We start from the raw sequence: 18066 nt of genomic DNA on the forward strand, positions 1-18066 counted from the left end.
AAAGCAAAATCTGCTAGATGCCACGCTTTCATAGTGTAACCATAAGTGGCTGCTCACCACTCAAAAGCTAATAAAGAGGCTGGCTTGGTGAAAAGGAAGGTTTGCTTTATTTTGGATCCTGGCAACAGGTGAGGGGTGGAGGGTGGAAGGCAGATGCCTGCCCAAAGGCCTACCCCCCCCCCACCCCTCCCCCACTGACAAACCATGGGCAAGAGTTTTTATAGGCTGAGGAAAGGGGTTGCATGCAGACACAGCACAGCAGCCCTGACTGGCATCTTGAAAGTAGTCATCAGTGGCCTAACCGGCATTATTTTAATTGTTTTAAGTACAACGAACCTTCAGTTCCAGGATTGGTTTGTTTCCATTTCTTTGAGTTTTTGGAATTGTGGCAGCTTTATATCATGGCTACAGTCTAGTCTTCATGTAGTTAACTTCTACCACCTGGTGGAGGACTCAGTATCTGTAAGACTGAATATGGCTCAGAATATTATCTGTAGCCCTTAAGGTACTAAAGGTCCTTGATTATGCTTACATTATTATTACTTGGTCTTCTTTGACTGTTTACCTTTGTTTCTGCATTTTCTCACTTCTCTGATTAAACTTACTCTCTGGCTAAAGTTTTTCCAGAGACAAAGACAAACATAGGATATAGGGATGCAGGACCATAGGATCCCATTCTATTTCTGTAGTACAGCTCTGCATTGCAATACACAATACATCAGCCATTCTGATGGCTGTTTGTTGAACAGTTATTAGCACCTTGTCCTGAGGTTCTGGAACCCATTGCCCAAACCATTACATGATACTAAAGCATTAAATCCAAACATCTTATTTTTATTCCTAGGTGTTTAGTGGAAATGATTTCCTACTCCATACCTACATATTTTGGTGCCTGAATAGAACAACTAATCCATTCTGCTTTTGCATCTAGTGAGATTTTGACAAAAAGAGAATTTTTTCTTTCTGAAGGCAAGAATGCGATAGTCCAAACTGATCTAGAGATCAGAATTTTGCTTTTGACAGAGTAGTTTCTAAATTTTTATACAGCAAATACTTGAGTATGTGTCATGTGTTAGGCACTATGCTTGGGCGTGGTGATACAAAGACTTAGGAGCTTGGCCTCTGTGCTCAAACAGCTCATATGCTCATGTGGGATATATGTGTAAATTGGGAGGTGCAGTCTAGGATATGGAGAAGTAGAGAGTATTTTCGAAAAAGGCTCTCCAGACTTCTGTCATACCTCTCCACAAGGCAGAGTTGCTTGTGTCTCCTCTGTACATACTTTCTCTGGAGTCCTGTTTTTCTCCTAGGCTCTGAAGGAGTGTAAGTTTTAGGGGAAATTGGTAGGAGAATTTATATAATTGAGGTAGATCTCTTGCCTGGAGAGGTCTGTGGGGGTTGATGCCCTTTAGCTGAAAGGTGCAGAGGGGCTGACCTGACGCTTTTTACTTGGGAACTTTAGCAAGGGGTCTGCCTATAGAGTCAGGTATTTTCAATCTGAAGAAGAACATGCACCTCTGTCCAATTCACTAAGAATTCAAACTGAAATGTGTGTAAGTGCATTCTAAAGCCCTCACCCCAATATGAAAGTGTCAGTCACTCAGTCGTGTCCTACTCTTTGTGACCCTATGGACTATACTCTGCCCGGCTCCTCTGTCCATGGAATTCTCCAGGCAGGGATACTGGAGTGGGTTGCCATGCCCTTCTCCAGGGGATCTTCCTGACCCAGGGATTGAACCTGGGTCACCTGCATTGCAGGCAGAGTCTTTATCATCTGACCCAGGCCTGAATCAAGAGCATAAACTAAAAACTTTTTGTGACTTTCTAACATCTTACCATTTTCAGTGTGTTTTTGTGCTTTATCTGCATGCCCCAATGTACATTTCAAAAAAATTATAGAGGACAGAAGAATACTCATAAACTCTGTATAAAACTTTTCTTCCTTCTCAGCAGTACCCCAAGGCAGTGTATGGATTTATCATAGTCACTTTCGGAGGAAGAACAAACAGTTATGATGGTAATAGACTGTGTGGTTGTCTCAGCCGCCAGGAAGAATGAGTGACCTTCCCTACAGCTCCTACCTAGAGGAAAAATTGATTGTTTCCCCTTCATCCCACAGAACTGCGAAAAGATGACTAGCCATCTACCAGCTCATTCTCACCCTGTTAATGTGGAATGTTTATACTTGGTCCATTTTCAAAGTTCAAACTTTGAACAGACTTCTCTTTGCTTATTCTCATGCCTGTGGAAAAAGCCCTGTTTTTTTGTGGCTTTAAAATTTACCCTCAGGTAGAACAACCCACCTCTAACTCCCTCACTCTTCTTGTTTATGATACATTCTTCTTCCAGGTGAGCTCTAAATTTATTTAATGTTAAAATATGTACTCTTAGTATATTTTTTGTAACATTAAGTTTATCATCCAGGGATATAGCATATACTCTATTTAAACTTGTTCTATTTTCGATTTTTAAACTGACAGGTAATTTTAAAATAAATTCTTGCCGTTCCCCTTATGCTAGTAAGTTAGCATTGTTGAATATGGGAACTCCATATTTTGCTTTCTGAAGGCCAGGAAGGATTGTTACACTGCAAAAGATCCGAATCTCCTCAGCTTCTTGAAGGAAGAATAATACTTCTGAAATGGGAGGCCAGAGCTTTTATAAGTAAAATTAGAAATGCCCCAGAGGATCTTGCTCTTTCAAAAGGAACACAGGTCCTTTTAACAAAAGAAAAAGAAAAAGGTCTTTATTCTTGCTTGGAATACAATGTCAGCTTCCTTATATTTTCCCTGCAAATAGGGTCCTCTTTCACATTGTTTCCAGAGTAATCTTTCTAAAATGCAAATATGGACACATCACTGTCCTGCCTGACATCCATACATGATCCTCCATTTGGGACAATATCCACATTTCTTAGCCTGCTATACAAGCCTCTGGTGGGCATATCTGGGCTTTGTGGAGCTTGAAGCTTATGGAATTTGGAGATGGGGATTCTTCCTAATATAAAGAAATATAAAATTTGATTTCAAAATGAGCCTCAGGGCCTTAGGAGGGATAACGCAAGGGGCAATGCTCCTTGGAACATAAATTTTACTAATTTCCTAGTATATCTGCCTCTACAAAGGGAATTGATTTGTCATCTCAAATGAGTTGTGGTTACCAGGTCAATAAATAATGACTGAGATAAAGTGTCCAGTAAGCTGAAGTTGAAAAGCACTTTTCCTCTGCCCTTCTAGCTTCTTTGGCTGAGGCCCTGCTGACAAGACAGATTAACAAGAGAAAAATAAACAGTTTGTTAATATGTGTGGTGAGCTTATAATGCAGGAGAAACTCAGTGATGAGTAACTCAGAGGTGGTTAGAATTGGGCTCATGTAGTATTTTTGACAAAGGACAGTAAATATGTTGAGAAGAGATAAGACAAAGGAAAAGGGTTTTAAGCTTCCAAGGTAAATATATGGGGGAAACCAATGGAAGATAAGGGTTATTTTGGTAAAGCATGTCATGTAGATTCTTCTCAGTGCTGGCTCTAGGTTGGAAGGCATCTCCAGTGATTGAAGAGTCTTAAGTTTAGTTTTAGGCAAATGTGGGGGAGGGCAGAGAGTTAGTTTTGGGTTTTTTTTTTTTTTTGGCATCTGCTATGTCTCAGCTATCTTCAACTCAAAATAATATTTAAGTCAATGTGGCATATTTTAATGTATCATATTCAGATCCCCTACAGCCTAGAGATCTCACTAGAACTCAAAACCCAGAGGCTGCATATGGCAAGGATGGTTCTTAACGAGATAGATTTTAAGCCCTTTCTATGATCACTACAATAAGGAAAATATTAAGCCGTAGTTTTCACACTAGGTTTATTTCAAGGAGATTCAAGTTCAACTCTTAAATTACTAAATTGCATTACTTAATAATTACTAAGTTACTTCCATCTAATTTGAGATCGTAGCCATCTGCCCTCAGTAGTAACTGACGTCCTTCACTGATCCTTCATCCTGGTTGAAATATCTGTCAGTCTTCTTGTCTGGGAGAGCCACCAATCTTAATGCTGTTTTAACCATGGCCGTTTAGATCCTATATCTCTTCTGCCTTTATCTGCGCTTATAGTCAATACCACCAAAGTCATGCTCTGAGTAACTTCCTCACGCCAAATGATGGTTCTAGTTTCTTCTCAGTTGAGACAGAGGGTGGAATGGTGAGAATGGCTATACGTATTCTCCTTGTTTCTTACCCCATGTGGCCATCCTCTCCTCACTGTATAAATTCAGTTCCTCCCTTTTGTTTCCTCTTGAGTTTCTTTTCAAAGATGGCAGTGGATCCTTATTCTTTAGGTGACTTTTCTCTAAAGCACTTGTGTTAGTTTGAGTCTTTACGGAATCAGAGGCCAAAATGTGATTGAACATGCCGTCTCGTTTATTAGTCTGTATGTCTTGGCTGGAAAATGGGAAGGGAACTGGCAAAGGCTGGGTCAACACTCAGTCTTGGTGCAAGACTGATCTATGTGCAGACTAAAGGGAAGAAAGCCCGTGTGGAAGTGCTCACACTTCACTGGACATGCAGTCCAAGGGCCTCCGTCAAAGCTGGAAGCCTTTTATATAACCCTGTAAATGGGTGGGGTGAATTTTCCCAGGTTTGGAATATGTCGCTTTCTTCTTTGTGTAGAGAATACAAAATATAGTGCTTTGTCTTCTTCTCTGGGGCATGTCCCAGCATACCTGTGATTACTGAATTCTCAAAACTTCACTGAAGGGACTGGCACCTGAACACCTCAGCAGGTCAATGGATCCTGCAAGGAAGGCTGTAGGAAACCTGCAGCTTAGTTTCTTGCCATTGCTAGCTTCCTGGATTTATGTTCATCATAACACACTTCACTTGTGTTATAATTGCCCATTTACTTCTGTTTCCATCTTCTTTGTTCCTCTGCATCTGGCACACAGGTGCTTAATAGGCATTCAATTAACTGTTCCTCCCTTAAACCTGCTTTGGGAGCAAAACTATGTAGGATAATAAAATTACAAGTTCATGTGGTTCCAGTTGTACGATAAGAGTTAAGTCTTCTTTTCTTCCTCATCTGAATTAAATCTGGGATGCTGAAAACTAGGAATTTTCCAAATAACAAACTGCAGGGAACTATTTCAAGATTCTTCCTTTTTCTGAGGTGGTTGATGGACATTTGAACCGTAGTCTGACATTTAATTCCAAAATAATAAAATCCTAACGCCTCCGGAAATGGCCTTTCTAAACTGGGAATTAGGGAGCTGAGTTCTCATCCAAAGGTAATTAAATGGCCTTAATAGGAAGCTAATGACTTCTTAAGGACCTTCCAGTGTATTCCAGCGCAGTGTTTACCAAGTAAGAAAACCATGAGAGAAGTGGGAAGAACGACAGGACTTTGTCCTGAAGGACATGCCAAACAATTCTTCAACCTTCCCCTATTATGTCTCCCTTTAAAAATATTACCAAAAAGTAAATGAAGAATATTAGATAATAAAATGGATCAAGTCTCCATCTATACAGTGGTTAAAATGCAAAGTAACAGAAGAAGCAAGAGGGAAATAAATGAGACCAAACAAAACTACATCTTACGGCTATGTCAAATTACCCCCGAGTTTGTTTAATCTCTATGTGATTTATACATTAAGAGCTCACTAATTTGTGATATTGTTTGAAGAATTCAGAGGTATCAGAGAGAAGTCGGGTTTTCTAAACTAAAATGAGTTGGGAAGATAAGAAAATCCACCATTTAAAATACACTGGCTTCAGGACTAGCAAAACTCAGTACAAAGCTCTGTCACGAATGAAATCCTTACTGCAAACTTAGCTCTGACCTGTCACTAAATATAAAATTCTTATTTTAGTTTTGTGCGGCAGTAGATATCATTTATTTATCATTTTGATTTTGCCTGTTACAATTTGCATAGCATGGTAACTTAAGAAATCTGCACAGTTCTAAAGAGAAAACAAAGATCCGTTGAAATTAGAAAAGGTTTTCTTACCAATCCTTGCTTTTCATTATGGATTTGATAAAGCAATACATTTCCCTTGTGATGTACAGAATCTAATTATTGCACTTGGGCCTGTCTTTCTTGAAGATGCGTAGGATTATACCTTTATCTTTCCTACATTCCGTTTGTTTTTGTAGTCAGGCTACCATAGAACAAAGTGGACTGCTTTCTCCATGGTCTCTCTTTCTCACTTCTGACAGGCCTGATCAAAGAGGGAATATGTATATAGAGATGGGGGATAGTTCTTTTACTTTGTTCTTGCGTAAAGTACTGGGTTGAAAGCTTAAAATAATAATGAAAAGTACCATGAATCCAGAAAAATCTGTTTGGTAGTTATATCCTGTTTAGAGATCATTTCTAAGCGTCATGGAGAGAGGGGTAGTAGGGCACCTATGTTTGATGTTAATTAAAGCTACAGAACTAGAGAGGAGATTCTTTTCATTTGAGAAATTAATTGAACTTATCTGAGTCTTAAGGTATCATTCAGTATGCACCAGTAAGACATATATTTTATATAATACCTGCTTGTCATTGGCAGTTTCTGGCTATAAAGTCAAGGTAACTGAGGATTAACCTTTTAGATTCTAAAAGTAATATTTAATGAGTCTTCCTAAATGTATGGGGTTGGCGATCCTAGTTGACTAAAGACTAGTTCACTGAGCAGCAGTTATGCCCATCCCCAGCCAACAAGGGTGTTTTGATTTACTGCATTTGAATGGAGCCTGTACATCTACGTGTTTACAATCTCTCTACAGTTGAATCTGAAATGCAGCTAGTAGCTGTATCATCCTACCAGGAAAGTTACTGCTTCAATCTTACATCATATTGCTGTGGATTAAAAATTCAGAACTATCTTCTTTTTCACAAAATACCGCTTGTTGGATTGACTACACTACCTGTGACATTGTGCAATGTGAATTTTCCTCCCTTCATTATCATTTTGCTCTATCCATCTTGGGCTTCAGCTTTCGATCAGTACTCTTCAACCATACAATAAAGATTTTTTTTTCTCTCCTTTATGAAGAAGAAATAAAAACAAAATTAGCAGTTCTACTTCTTTTCACTGGATGGTTTTTTAATCCTATTCTTTAAGCAGGGAGTCTATCCTGTCTTTATTGCTTTTTCTTTGAAAACTTAATTTTGGCTTCCTAATGCAGTCCTTTCTTGTTTTTTTGATTATATGCCTGTTCCCTGAAACTGTAATTTGGGTTGTTGAATTTATATATGTGTTTCCTTTTTTCTTTCCTCTGTAACTTCCTAAATGATTCCAGAGTTTAGTTTGAGCCTCCTATCAGTCCTGAACTGTTTTTCAGAATAATAGACTGTCTAGCATTTATTTGAATGATCTAAGTGCTTTAAAATAAATTTTCCCAATATCTGGTATACTTTTCACAACGTACTTGACATTCTTTTCTTTGATTGTAATAGATTCTGAGGTGTTTTCACTTTCTTCCCAAGTTTCTATTACTTCTACTTCAAAAAGCATTAATGTGTGTTGATCAGAGTGAAATTAATTCAAGAGGAACAAATACTTACTTCCAAAAAAGCATCTTCTTAAAAATCCTGCTGCATTCTTTTCAGAAGGATTTGTCACACAAATCAAGAATTTTAGAGAACAAGTTTCCCCCGCTATCTGAAAGTAGAGCGTTCCTAGTAAACTTTTTGTAAGTTGAAATGGTGTAAAGCAAAGAAGCAATTATCTTAGGACCCATTTTGCTAACGGATGCACAAAGTAAATCAGGATAAATCACACGTGCTCATAGACACAGTTCAAAGCAATGGCGGCTCAAAGCTGAGAGGCTGAGTGTGGTTCCCGGAAAGGAGTTGGGCAGTGCCACTCTCACTGCCTGGGGCATGCAGCACCTTTATAACTGCTCAGCTGCAAAACAAACACTGAACACAGTCTTTGCTTTTTGCCTGTTTTTGTAAAAGCAAAAATCCTCTTTGGATTTCTTTTTGTTAGCAAAAACAGGTACCAATGTAGGTAATTTGTAAAAATGAAGTGTAAAGCAAACTTTCAAAAAGGTGTGTGTGCGGGTTACCTGTATATTCTTTTTCTCAATATCCCCTCTATAGAAAGTATTCCTTAATCAATAGTCAACTTATACAAAATTTTATGTAACTAGAATTTTTCTATTAGTTTTTACAGGACAAAAAAAATTGGAATCAACTAACATGTCCATTCTATTAAGGCTCTAATTTAGGTAACATTGCAAAACATGTTTTAAGATATTTGATGATGTGGAAAAATACTTATGCAATCAAAAAGTAGATCTGAAAATTGTATATGAGCAACATAATACCAGTGTTCTAAAAATATATGCATATAAAAATAAGATTAATCATGTTATTCTATAATGATTGCATTTTCTGTTTCTTTTTAAAATGTTCAGTCTCTATAATCATATATTCTTTAAAAACATGGAAATGTTATTAGACCATTTTTTAAAAAATTACATATACACTTCTGTTAACATGTCTGCTTAGTTGGGGTTCCTTGTCTCTTTTATACTTTGTTTTACAATAAATAATCACTTATCAAGGGACACATCATAGGGACAGAGGAAAACAATTGCTTGCTAAATAATTGCTCTGATTCTTTCTCCTTTATGATAACTAACATTTGAGTACTACTATGTGGTTAGGCACCGTGCCCGAGGTTTTAAGTACACAGTGTTTTATGTATCTAATTTAGCAGTTATAAAGGTGCTTGCTTAAGCCTTGAAAGGAATCTAGTGTTTTATAGAAGAGGACACTGAAGATCAGACTGTCCAAGGTCACACAGCTGATATGTGGTAAGCTGTATCTGACCCAAGGTTTTGAATGACAAAGCCCATAGTCTTTCCACTACAAATTGAATATTACCATGCTTCTTCCACGGTACTTGGATAATATAGCAGCCCCTAACAGAATTATTTCAGAGAAGGCAATGGCACCCCACTCCAGTACTCTTGCCTGGAAAATCCCATGGATGGAGGAGCCTGGAAGGCTGCAGTCCATGGGGTCGCTGAGGGTTGGACACAACTGAGCAACTTCAGTTTCACTTTCCACTTTCATGCATTGGAGAAGGAAATGGCAACCCACTCCAGTGTTCTTGCCTGGAGAATCCCAGGGATGGGGGAGCCTGGTGGGCTGCCATCTCTGGGGTCGCACAGAGTCGGACACGACTGAAGTGACTTAGCAGCAGCAGCAGCAGCAGCAGTGATTATCTCATTGTAGTTTTCCTTTGCATTTCCCCAGTGTCTAATGATGCTGAATATCTTTTCATTTGCTTATTTGCTGTCTCTGTATCTCCTTAGCTATAACGTCTCCTCATGCCTATTGTCCATTTTCTTTTGGATTCTTTGCTTTGTTGCTGTTGTGCTTTGGAAGTGCTTCCTATATTTCAGATACTAGTCCTTAGCCAGATATGTGGCTTACAAATATTTTCTCTCAGTCTGTAGTTTTCCTTCTCTTAACAGAGTCTTTTGCAAAGTAAAAGTTTAAACTTTTGGATGTTAAGTCTTTAAGTAGGATTTTGGATCATATATTTAGTGTCAAATCTCAGAACTTTCATCCAACTCTGGTTACTAAAGATTTTCTCTTATTTTTTTTTTCCCCTAAAAGTTCTACAGTTTTATATTTTATTCTTAAGTTCAGGCTGATTTTCTGCCTTAGTCCTAGAATCAACCATTCTAGCCTACAGAGCAAAGAAATATATATTACACTAACCCATACACTAAAACTTGCATGTATATATCTAGAAATATTTTTATATGTAATAATCTGTATCTATAACTAAGCTAAATCTGAGTTTATATTGACGTTTCCAACTTTAATCTGTTACCATATGGATCATTCTAGCTTCCTTCCCTTGTTGTTGTTCAGTTGTCAAGTCATATGGGATTCTTTGTGACCCCATGAACTGCCGCACGCCAGGCCTCTGTCCCTTGCCATCTCCCAGAGTTTGCCCAAGTTCATGTCCATTGAATTGGTGATGCCATCCAACCATCTCATCCTCTGTTGTCCTCTTCTCCCACCTTCAATCTTTCCCAGCATCAGGGTCTTTTCCAGTGAGTCAGCTCTTTGCATCAGGTGGCCAAAGTATTTGAACTTCAGCATCAGTCTTTCCAATGAGTATTCAGGGTTGATTTCTTTTAGGATTGACTGGTTTGATCTCCTTGCTGTCCTAGGGACTCTCTCTTCTCTTGCTTATCTGTAAATTCCCAACAATGAGAAAACTGGCTCCTCTCATCTGCCAACTACTTAATTGCTCAACTCCACTATATGTACATAGTGATATCAGAATTGTGCGTCTGTACCCCAGTGGGAAACAACTTTATCAGTGAGGGTATAGTGGTTATGTACGGTTTCTTTCACTTTGGTGTTACAGGGTCCACTAATTTCCACAGTTAAACTTTGTTCAGCACCTCTTCTACTTTTTCAGTAAAGTTGTCTCATACATTTGTAGTACAATTAGATTGTTTTGTCACAGTTTGCATTCCATCCTACAATCCTCTGACCGTCTAAATGATTTTTTAAATTTGCATGCATTACAGTTTACTCTTTGAGCTATGAAGTTCTATTGCTTTTGACAAATGCATAATTGAATGTATCCACAACTAAGTGATAATACAAAATGCATGCCTTAAAAATATCTTCCATGCCTCACCTACTCACCCTTCCCTCTCCTTGGAAAACACTGATCTTTTTACAGTCTCTACAGTTATACTTTTCCATAATGTCACTGTCTTCTTTCACTTTGTCTTATGCATTTAAAATAAATCCATGTTCTTTCCTGATTTGATAGCTTGTTTCTTTTTTTTTTTTAATAACTAATATTCCATTTGTACCTCAGTTTATTTATCCATTCACTTATTCAGGAACATTTTGGTGGTTTTTAGGTTTTTGTGACTATGAATAAAGTTACAAGAAGCATTCATGGCAGATTTTTGTATGAACATACATTTTTATGTTGAGTAAATATCTAGAAGTATACTTGATCGACTATATGGTAAATCTGTGTTTAGCTTTATAATAAAACTTCCAAGTCACTGTCTTCTAAAGTTACTGTAACTTTTTTGCATTCCCATCAGCAGTGAACGAAAGTTCCTGTTGCTCTGCATCCTCACGAGCAATTCAGTTCAGTTCAGTCACTCAGTCGTGTCTGACTCTTTGTGACCCCATGAACTGCAGCACGCCAGGCCTCCCTGTCTATCACCAACTCCCGGAGACCACCCAAACTCATGTCCATTGAGTCAGTGATGCCATCCAGCCATCTCATCCTCTGTCGTCCCCTTCTCCTCCTGCCTTCAATCTTTACTAGCATCAGGGTCTTTTCAAATGAGTCAGTTCTTCCCATCAGGTAGCCAAAGTATTGGAGCTTCAACACCAGTCCTTCCAATGAACACCTAGGACCGATTTCCTTTAGGATGGACTGGTTGGATCTCCTTGTAGTCCAAGGGACTCTCAAGAGTCTTCTCCAACACCACAGTTCAAAAGCATCAATTCTTCAGTGCTCAGCTTTCTATACAGTCCAACTCTCACACCCATACATGACCACTGGAAAAACCATAGCCTTGACTAGATGGACCTTTGTTGACAAAGTAATGTCTGTGCTTTTTAATATGCTATCTAGGTTGGCCATAACTTTTCTTCCAAGGAGTAAGTGTCCTTTAATTTCACAAGCAATTAGGATGCTTGTTTGTTTTTTTTTTAAACTATCCGTTATAATGTGTAGTAGTGAATTATATTTTTATTCTTAAAAATGTACTAGAAGACTACATTATTTTATTTTGCAATGCAGAAGAATTAATTAGAGGAAATGATACTGTCAAAGACACTGATAACCATAGACTTTGCCTCCTCCTTACTGAATGTGGCCTGGCTTCACAGCTAAGGAATTTGCTTCAAGACCCAGGAGAGCTCATGTTTGTAGAAATTCCCTGAAATCCATGTTTCTCAGTCCTGTCAGACACAGTGCACCCTTACAACAAATGTTTGTAATGCTTTCTTTTCTATGCCAAAATGAAATTATCAGTAATATAGCCTAACTACATGGTTTCAAAAAATCAGTATAATGTCCTGTTACATATAGGAGAAATCTTAAAAAATATGTATTCAAGCATATAAATGTCCAGTCATAAATACATTAAATATGTTAGAACATAATGAAGTAGGCATTATTACCTTCTTCCTGAATAAGTGAGACAATCAGAAGTCATTTCATATAATTAAAGCAATGGTATGAATGGACACTAGAATATAATTTAAGTATTGCTCTTGTGCATAATTGGAAAAGAACTTATTTATGTGTAATGAGAAAGAACAGCCCCAGTTGAAGTAGAAATAATATGCCAAGATAAATTACAGACTGTTGAAGTGAAAACAAATGAGGATATATGATTCTCACAAATGAGTTCACTATAACAAGAATGGTGTTAAAATTTCCTATATTGTGACATAGGGTGTGTTAGTGACAAAGTTCATGTGTTCTGCCATTTTGCAATTCTGCCATATATTGGAACACATCATAAGTCTCAGCTAAAACAACCTGGGAGGCTCTATTCTTCCATAAGAATAGTGACTATAGATTGGAAAGAAACTATGACTAAGAGGCTATAAGAAATTGTGATGAACCATGAGGGAATATATTGTGTTGAATAGTAAGAGCTGAAAACAGGCAACCCCCAAATAATTTTAATGCTGTTTTCACAATGTAAGTTTTTGTCCCTGTACTACAGAAATATAATGTAAAATGATATGTGAAATTTAAATACTTTTATAATGAAATGTAGTGTTATGCTAGTGTAATAATACTTGGCATGAAGTCACAAAAGGAGTCCCAAAGCTATCATTTATTTGCAATCTGCCTTGTTTTTAAAGTTTTTACAGAAATTGCATTTCTGTGCTGAAACCATTTTTAAACTAATATGCATTAAAAAATGCTGTATAACAGTGAGTAGATAGAAAGTAGAGAGATAGTAAACTATTGAATAGTTTGAAAACGGTCTTTGTTCCATTTAAGCTTTTCTTTCTATAACAGCCTTCTCCTTAAATTATGTTGACTTTTTGCATAAATATATGAAAAATCTTTTTGGTATCTCATCTACTAAAGTATCATTAGTTTGTACTTGTAGTGGGTTTGACACCTGGCGTATTAAAATTTTGTTTCGGAAGATACTCCCTATGTGAAATTGTCATGTCTAGTTTAGGACATCTAAAATTCTTGGCCCCTAACCTAATTGCCTAAGAGCCTCCGTGTCTCTGTCACAGTCATCAGGAAAAGCGAAAATGCTCCCATGTTTTCAGGATGTACCTTAGCCTATAGTACCAGCCTTGTTGAGAACCACAACTAAATCTATGGTTCCTAACCTTTCATGAGGAAGGAATATTGTTACTTTCAACTGCTTGAGCCTAGAGAAGGAAATGTACTTGAGGAGGAAATAGGCTGTTAGCAAAGAAGAAAACTAGGTCAGAGACTAATTTTGCTCATTTTTTTTGTTGCTTTTTAGTCCATAAAGCTGAATTAGGACTTGGGAAACAAGAAGTAAAGGAAACTAACATGCAAGCGTGTTAGTTTAATGTGCCAAGAACTCTACTGATACTTCCAAATCTAATCTCCATAAAAGCCCTGAGGAGGTTGCACTGTCCTCAATTAAGTCTCCTTAATAGTAGAGGAAATTGCGATCCTGAGAAATTATGTACTCTTTGATCCCTGGGAAGATCCCCTGGAGAAAAGAAAGGCTACCCACTCCAGTATTCTGGCCTAGAGAATTCCACGGACTGTATAGTCCATGGGGTCACAAAGACTTGGACGTGACTGAGCAACTTTCACTTCACTTCCCTTCCTACTTCAGTTGAAAAACAGAACCTGAAATGCGCCAAAGAGCTAAACAGACATTTCTCCAAAGAAGACATACAGATGGCTAACAAACACATGAAAAGATGTTCAACATCACTCATTATTAGAGAAATGCAAATCAAAACCACAATGAAGTACCATTTTACGTCAGTCAGAATGGCTGCGATCCAAAAGTCTACAAGCAATAAAAGCTGGAAAAGGAGTGGAGAAAAGGGAACCCTCTTACACTGTTGGTGGGAATGCAAACTAGTACAGCCACTATAGAGAACAGTGTGGAGATTCCTTAAAAAACTGGAAATAGAACTGCCTTATGACCCAGCAATCCCACTGCTGGGCATATACACTGAGGAAACCAGAATTGAAAGAGACACTTGCACCCCAGTGTTCACTGCAGCACTGTTTACAATAGCTAGGACATGGAAGCAATCTAGATGTCCATTGGCAGACGAATGGATAAGAAAGTTGTGGTATATATACACAATGGAATATTACTCAGGATGGGGAATACATGTACACCCGTGGCGGATTCATGTTGATGTATGGCAAAACCAATACAATATTGTAATTAGCCTCCAATTAAAATAAAAAAAAAAGAAAAACAGAATCTGCAAAAAAAGAGGAACAAAAAGAAAACTGGATGTTAGAAATAGAGCAGGTTGCCATCTAAGCAGGCTTTTAGATGAGAGAGATCAATGATTTGGAAGACAGAGAAACCCTTTGTGAGATGGTAGCGCAGGCACTCTGTACTATTAACCTGAGCTAATGTCTTTTGTCCAAGTGGTTAAGAACATACAACTATTGTACTTTGTTCCCTCTAGGTAGGAACAAAATTATACCACTCAAGGTTTAAACTCTGATTCAGATCTCACTTTGGTGAGACCCACATTAAATAGCATGCCCTGTGATTGAACAATAATTAAGAATTCCAAATTGAAAGATGGAAGAAGTTCCTGTTAGCTCAGATTAAAGATTTAGTGTGGGTGAAATGTGTTGCTTTCTAAGTATTTATGAACAGAAAATCTCTAAGTGTTAATGTGCCCCTCTTGGCAAGATCTACATTTAAATCAGTGGGTCTTTTGCTGTAATTCTGGAGTCTCAAAGGTACTGCTTGGAACATGCTCCTACCAGCTTGTGAGGGCCAAATGTTAAATTTTCTGGAGTTTTGTCATTGGTTTGTTAATTCCTTGATAGTTTGAAATCAACTGTGATGGCAATATTTACATCAAAAACAAGAGAAAACCCTACAAATCCAGCCCCTACTCCCTGCTTCAGAAGTAATTGTTAAAACTTGCATCAATATATACTACTGTTCAAAAGGTTATGAAATGATTCAACTATAGTCACTGGCATTTATTTGTGCTCAAGGGTATCTCCCTGTGGCTTACAATCACTGGCTATATGACAACTACTGAAAAAAATTATTTGCTCCTTTTACATAACCCACTTTTAGTTGGGATGAGGTAAGAAACAAATGACTTATTTACAGGGAGATCTCTAGTGCAGATGGTGGTGGTAATCAGTTTGTGCCTCATTATCATTAAGCCCTTTATTATTTCCCTTCATCCTCATTCTTTATTCCCATAAGTCCTCTGCTGTCATTGGCAAGCATTCTAATCAATTTACTGTCTATATTTTTTAATGTGTTCTTATAAAATGTGTTCTGTTTTGCAGACATATATTAACTTACAGAAATGGTTTTTCTCAATCCATCTTCCTCTATTTCATATGAGAATTAGTTTTAAAGAGTTTTAATTTGACTATGTTGTAACCAGTTGTCCTCTGGAAAGATTTCACTCATCACTTTCCCATCATCCATTCTTGAGGATCCCTGTATTCACACATTCTTGCCAATATTTGACAGTCATCCAGCTTTCTATTTCCAGGCTAATAGGTGTAAAATAATATCTTTTCTTAATTTACATTCCTTTGATTATTAATGAGTTTGAGCACCTTGTTATATAGTTGCTAGCTTTTGCATTTTCTGTAAATAGCTTGTGGGTATATAGTTTGCACAGTCCTTTTTGCTTTGGTGTTCCTGTCTCTTTATTGTACATTCTAGATGTTAATTTCTTGTTTCAGATCCTACAAACTTCTTTGGAGGAACATATTTAAGTACTTTTACTATCCAAGTCCTAAAATTAGAAACTCAAATTTCATAATTTTTGGTGAAAGTGTACCAAGAAGAAAATTATAGTAATTGGTTCTTTTATCAGTCGGGATATATTAGATCATGTTTCAGTACCATACATTCCCATATCTTTATGGTTTAAACAGGCAGCATGCCTGAGTGAGAAAGAAATATGTCAAGTGTGGATCACCAGAGGGCTTCTGCTTGTCACAATAACTGAGGGACTGTCAATCAGACCTCCCCCCGCCATCAGCATTGCTGGATGCTGAGACAAAGAAGAAGAAAGAATTCTGGAGCGTTTAGTGCCAACAAATATTGGCCAGGAGTTGGTCATTTCAGTTTAGTTAGTTGCTCAGTCATGTCCGACTCTTTGCAACCTCGTGGACTAAAGCACGCCAGGCCTCCATGTCCATCAACAATGCCCGGAACTTCCTCAAACTCGTGTTCATCGAGTCGGTGATACCATCCAACCATCTCATCCTCTGTCGTCCCCTTCTCCTGCCTTCAATCTTTCCCAGCATCAGGGTCTTTTCAAATGAGTCAGTTCTTCACATCAGGTGGCCAAAGTATTGGAGCTTCAGCTTCAGCATCAGTCCTTCCAATGAATATTTAGGACTGATTTCCTTTAGGATGGACTGGCTGGATCTCCTTGCTGTCCAAGGGACTCTTATTAAGAGTCTTCTCCAACACCACAGTTCAAAAGCATCATCAATTCTTCAGTGCTCAGCTTTCTTTATAGTCCAACTCTCACATCCATACATGACTACTGGAAAAACCATAGCCTTGACTAGATGGACCTTTGTTGGCAAAGTAATGTCTCTGCTTTTTAATAAGCTGTCTAGGTTGGTCATAACTTTTCTTCCAAGGAGCAAGTGTCTTTTAATTTCATGGCTGCAGTCACCATCTGCAGTGATTTTGGAGCCCCCCAAGATAAAGTCTGCCACTGTTTCCACTGTTTCCCCATCTATTTGCCATGAAGTGATGGGACCAGATGTCATGATCTTTGTTCTCTGAATGCTGAGTTTTAAGCCAACTTTTTCAATCCCCCCTTTCACTTTCATCAAGAGGCTCTTTAATTCTTCTTCACTTTATGCCATTAGGGTAGTGTCATCTGCATATCTGAGCTTATAGATATCTCTCCTGGCAATCTTGATTCTAGCCTGTGCTTCCTCCAGCCCACTGTTTCTCAGGATGTACTCTGCATATAAGTTAAATAAGCAGTGTGACAATATACAACCTTCACTTCTTTTCCTACTTGGAACCAGTCTGTTGTTCCATGTCCAATTCTAACTGCTGCTTCCTGACCTGCATACAGAGTTCTCAGGAGGCAAGCAAGGTGGTCTGGTATTCCCATCTCTTGAAGAATTCTCCACAGTTTGTTCTGATCTACACAGTCAAAGGCTTTGGTGGAGTCAATAAAGCAGAAGTAGATGTTTTTCTGGAACTCTCTTGCTTCTTTGATGATCCAACAGATGTTGACAATTTGATCTCTGGTTCCTCTGCCTTTTCTAAATCCAGCTTGAACATCTGGAAGTTCTTGGTTCACATACAGTTGAAGCCTGTCTTGGAGAATTTTGAGCATTACTTTGCTAGAGTGTGAGATGAGTACAATTGTGCGGTAGTTTGAGCATTCTTTGGTGTTGCCTTTCTTTGGGATTGGAATGAAAACCGACCTTTTCCAGTCCTGTGGCCACTGCTGAGTTTTCCAAATTTTCTGGCATATTGAGTGCAGCACTTTCACAGCATCATCTTTTAGGATTTGAAATAGCTCAACTGGAATTCCATTGCCTCCACTAGCTTTGTTCGTAATGATGCTTCCTAAGACCCATTTGACTTTGCATTTCAGGATATCTGGCTCTGGGTAAGTGATCACACCATCGTGATTATCTGGATCATGAAGATCTTTTGTATAGTTCTTCTGTGCATTCTTGCCACCTCTTCTTAATAGCTTCTGCTCCTGTTAGGTCCATACCATTTCTGTCCTTTATCGAGCCCATCTTTGCATGAAATGTTCCCTTGGTATCTCTAATTTTCTTGAAGTCTTCAGTAGTCTTTCCCATTCTATTGTTTTCCTCTATTTCTTTGCACTGATTGC

Source organism: Bos taurus, chromosome 1 (genome assembly GCF_002263795.3).
Source record: "Bos taurus isolate L1 Dominette 01449 registration number 42190680 breed Hereford chromosome 1, ARS-UCD2.0, whole genome shotgun sequence".
In the NCBI taxonomy this organism is placed as follows: Eukaryota; Metazoa; Chordata; class Mammalia; order Artiodactyla; family Bovidae; genus Bos; species Bos taurus.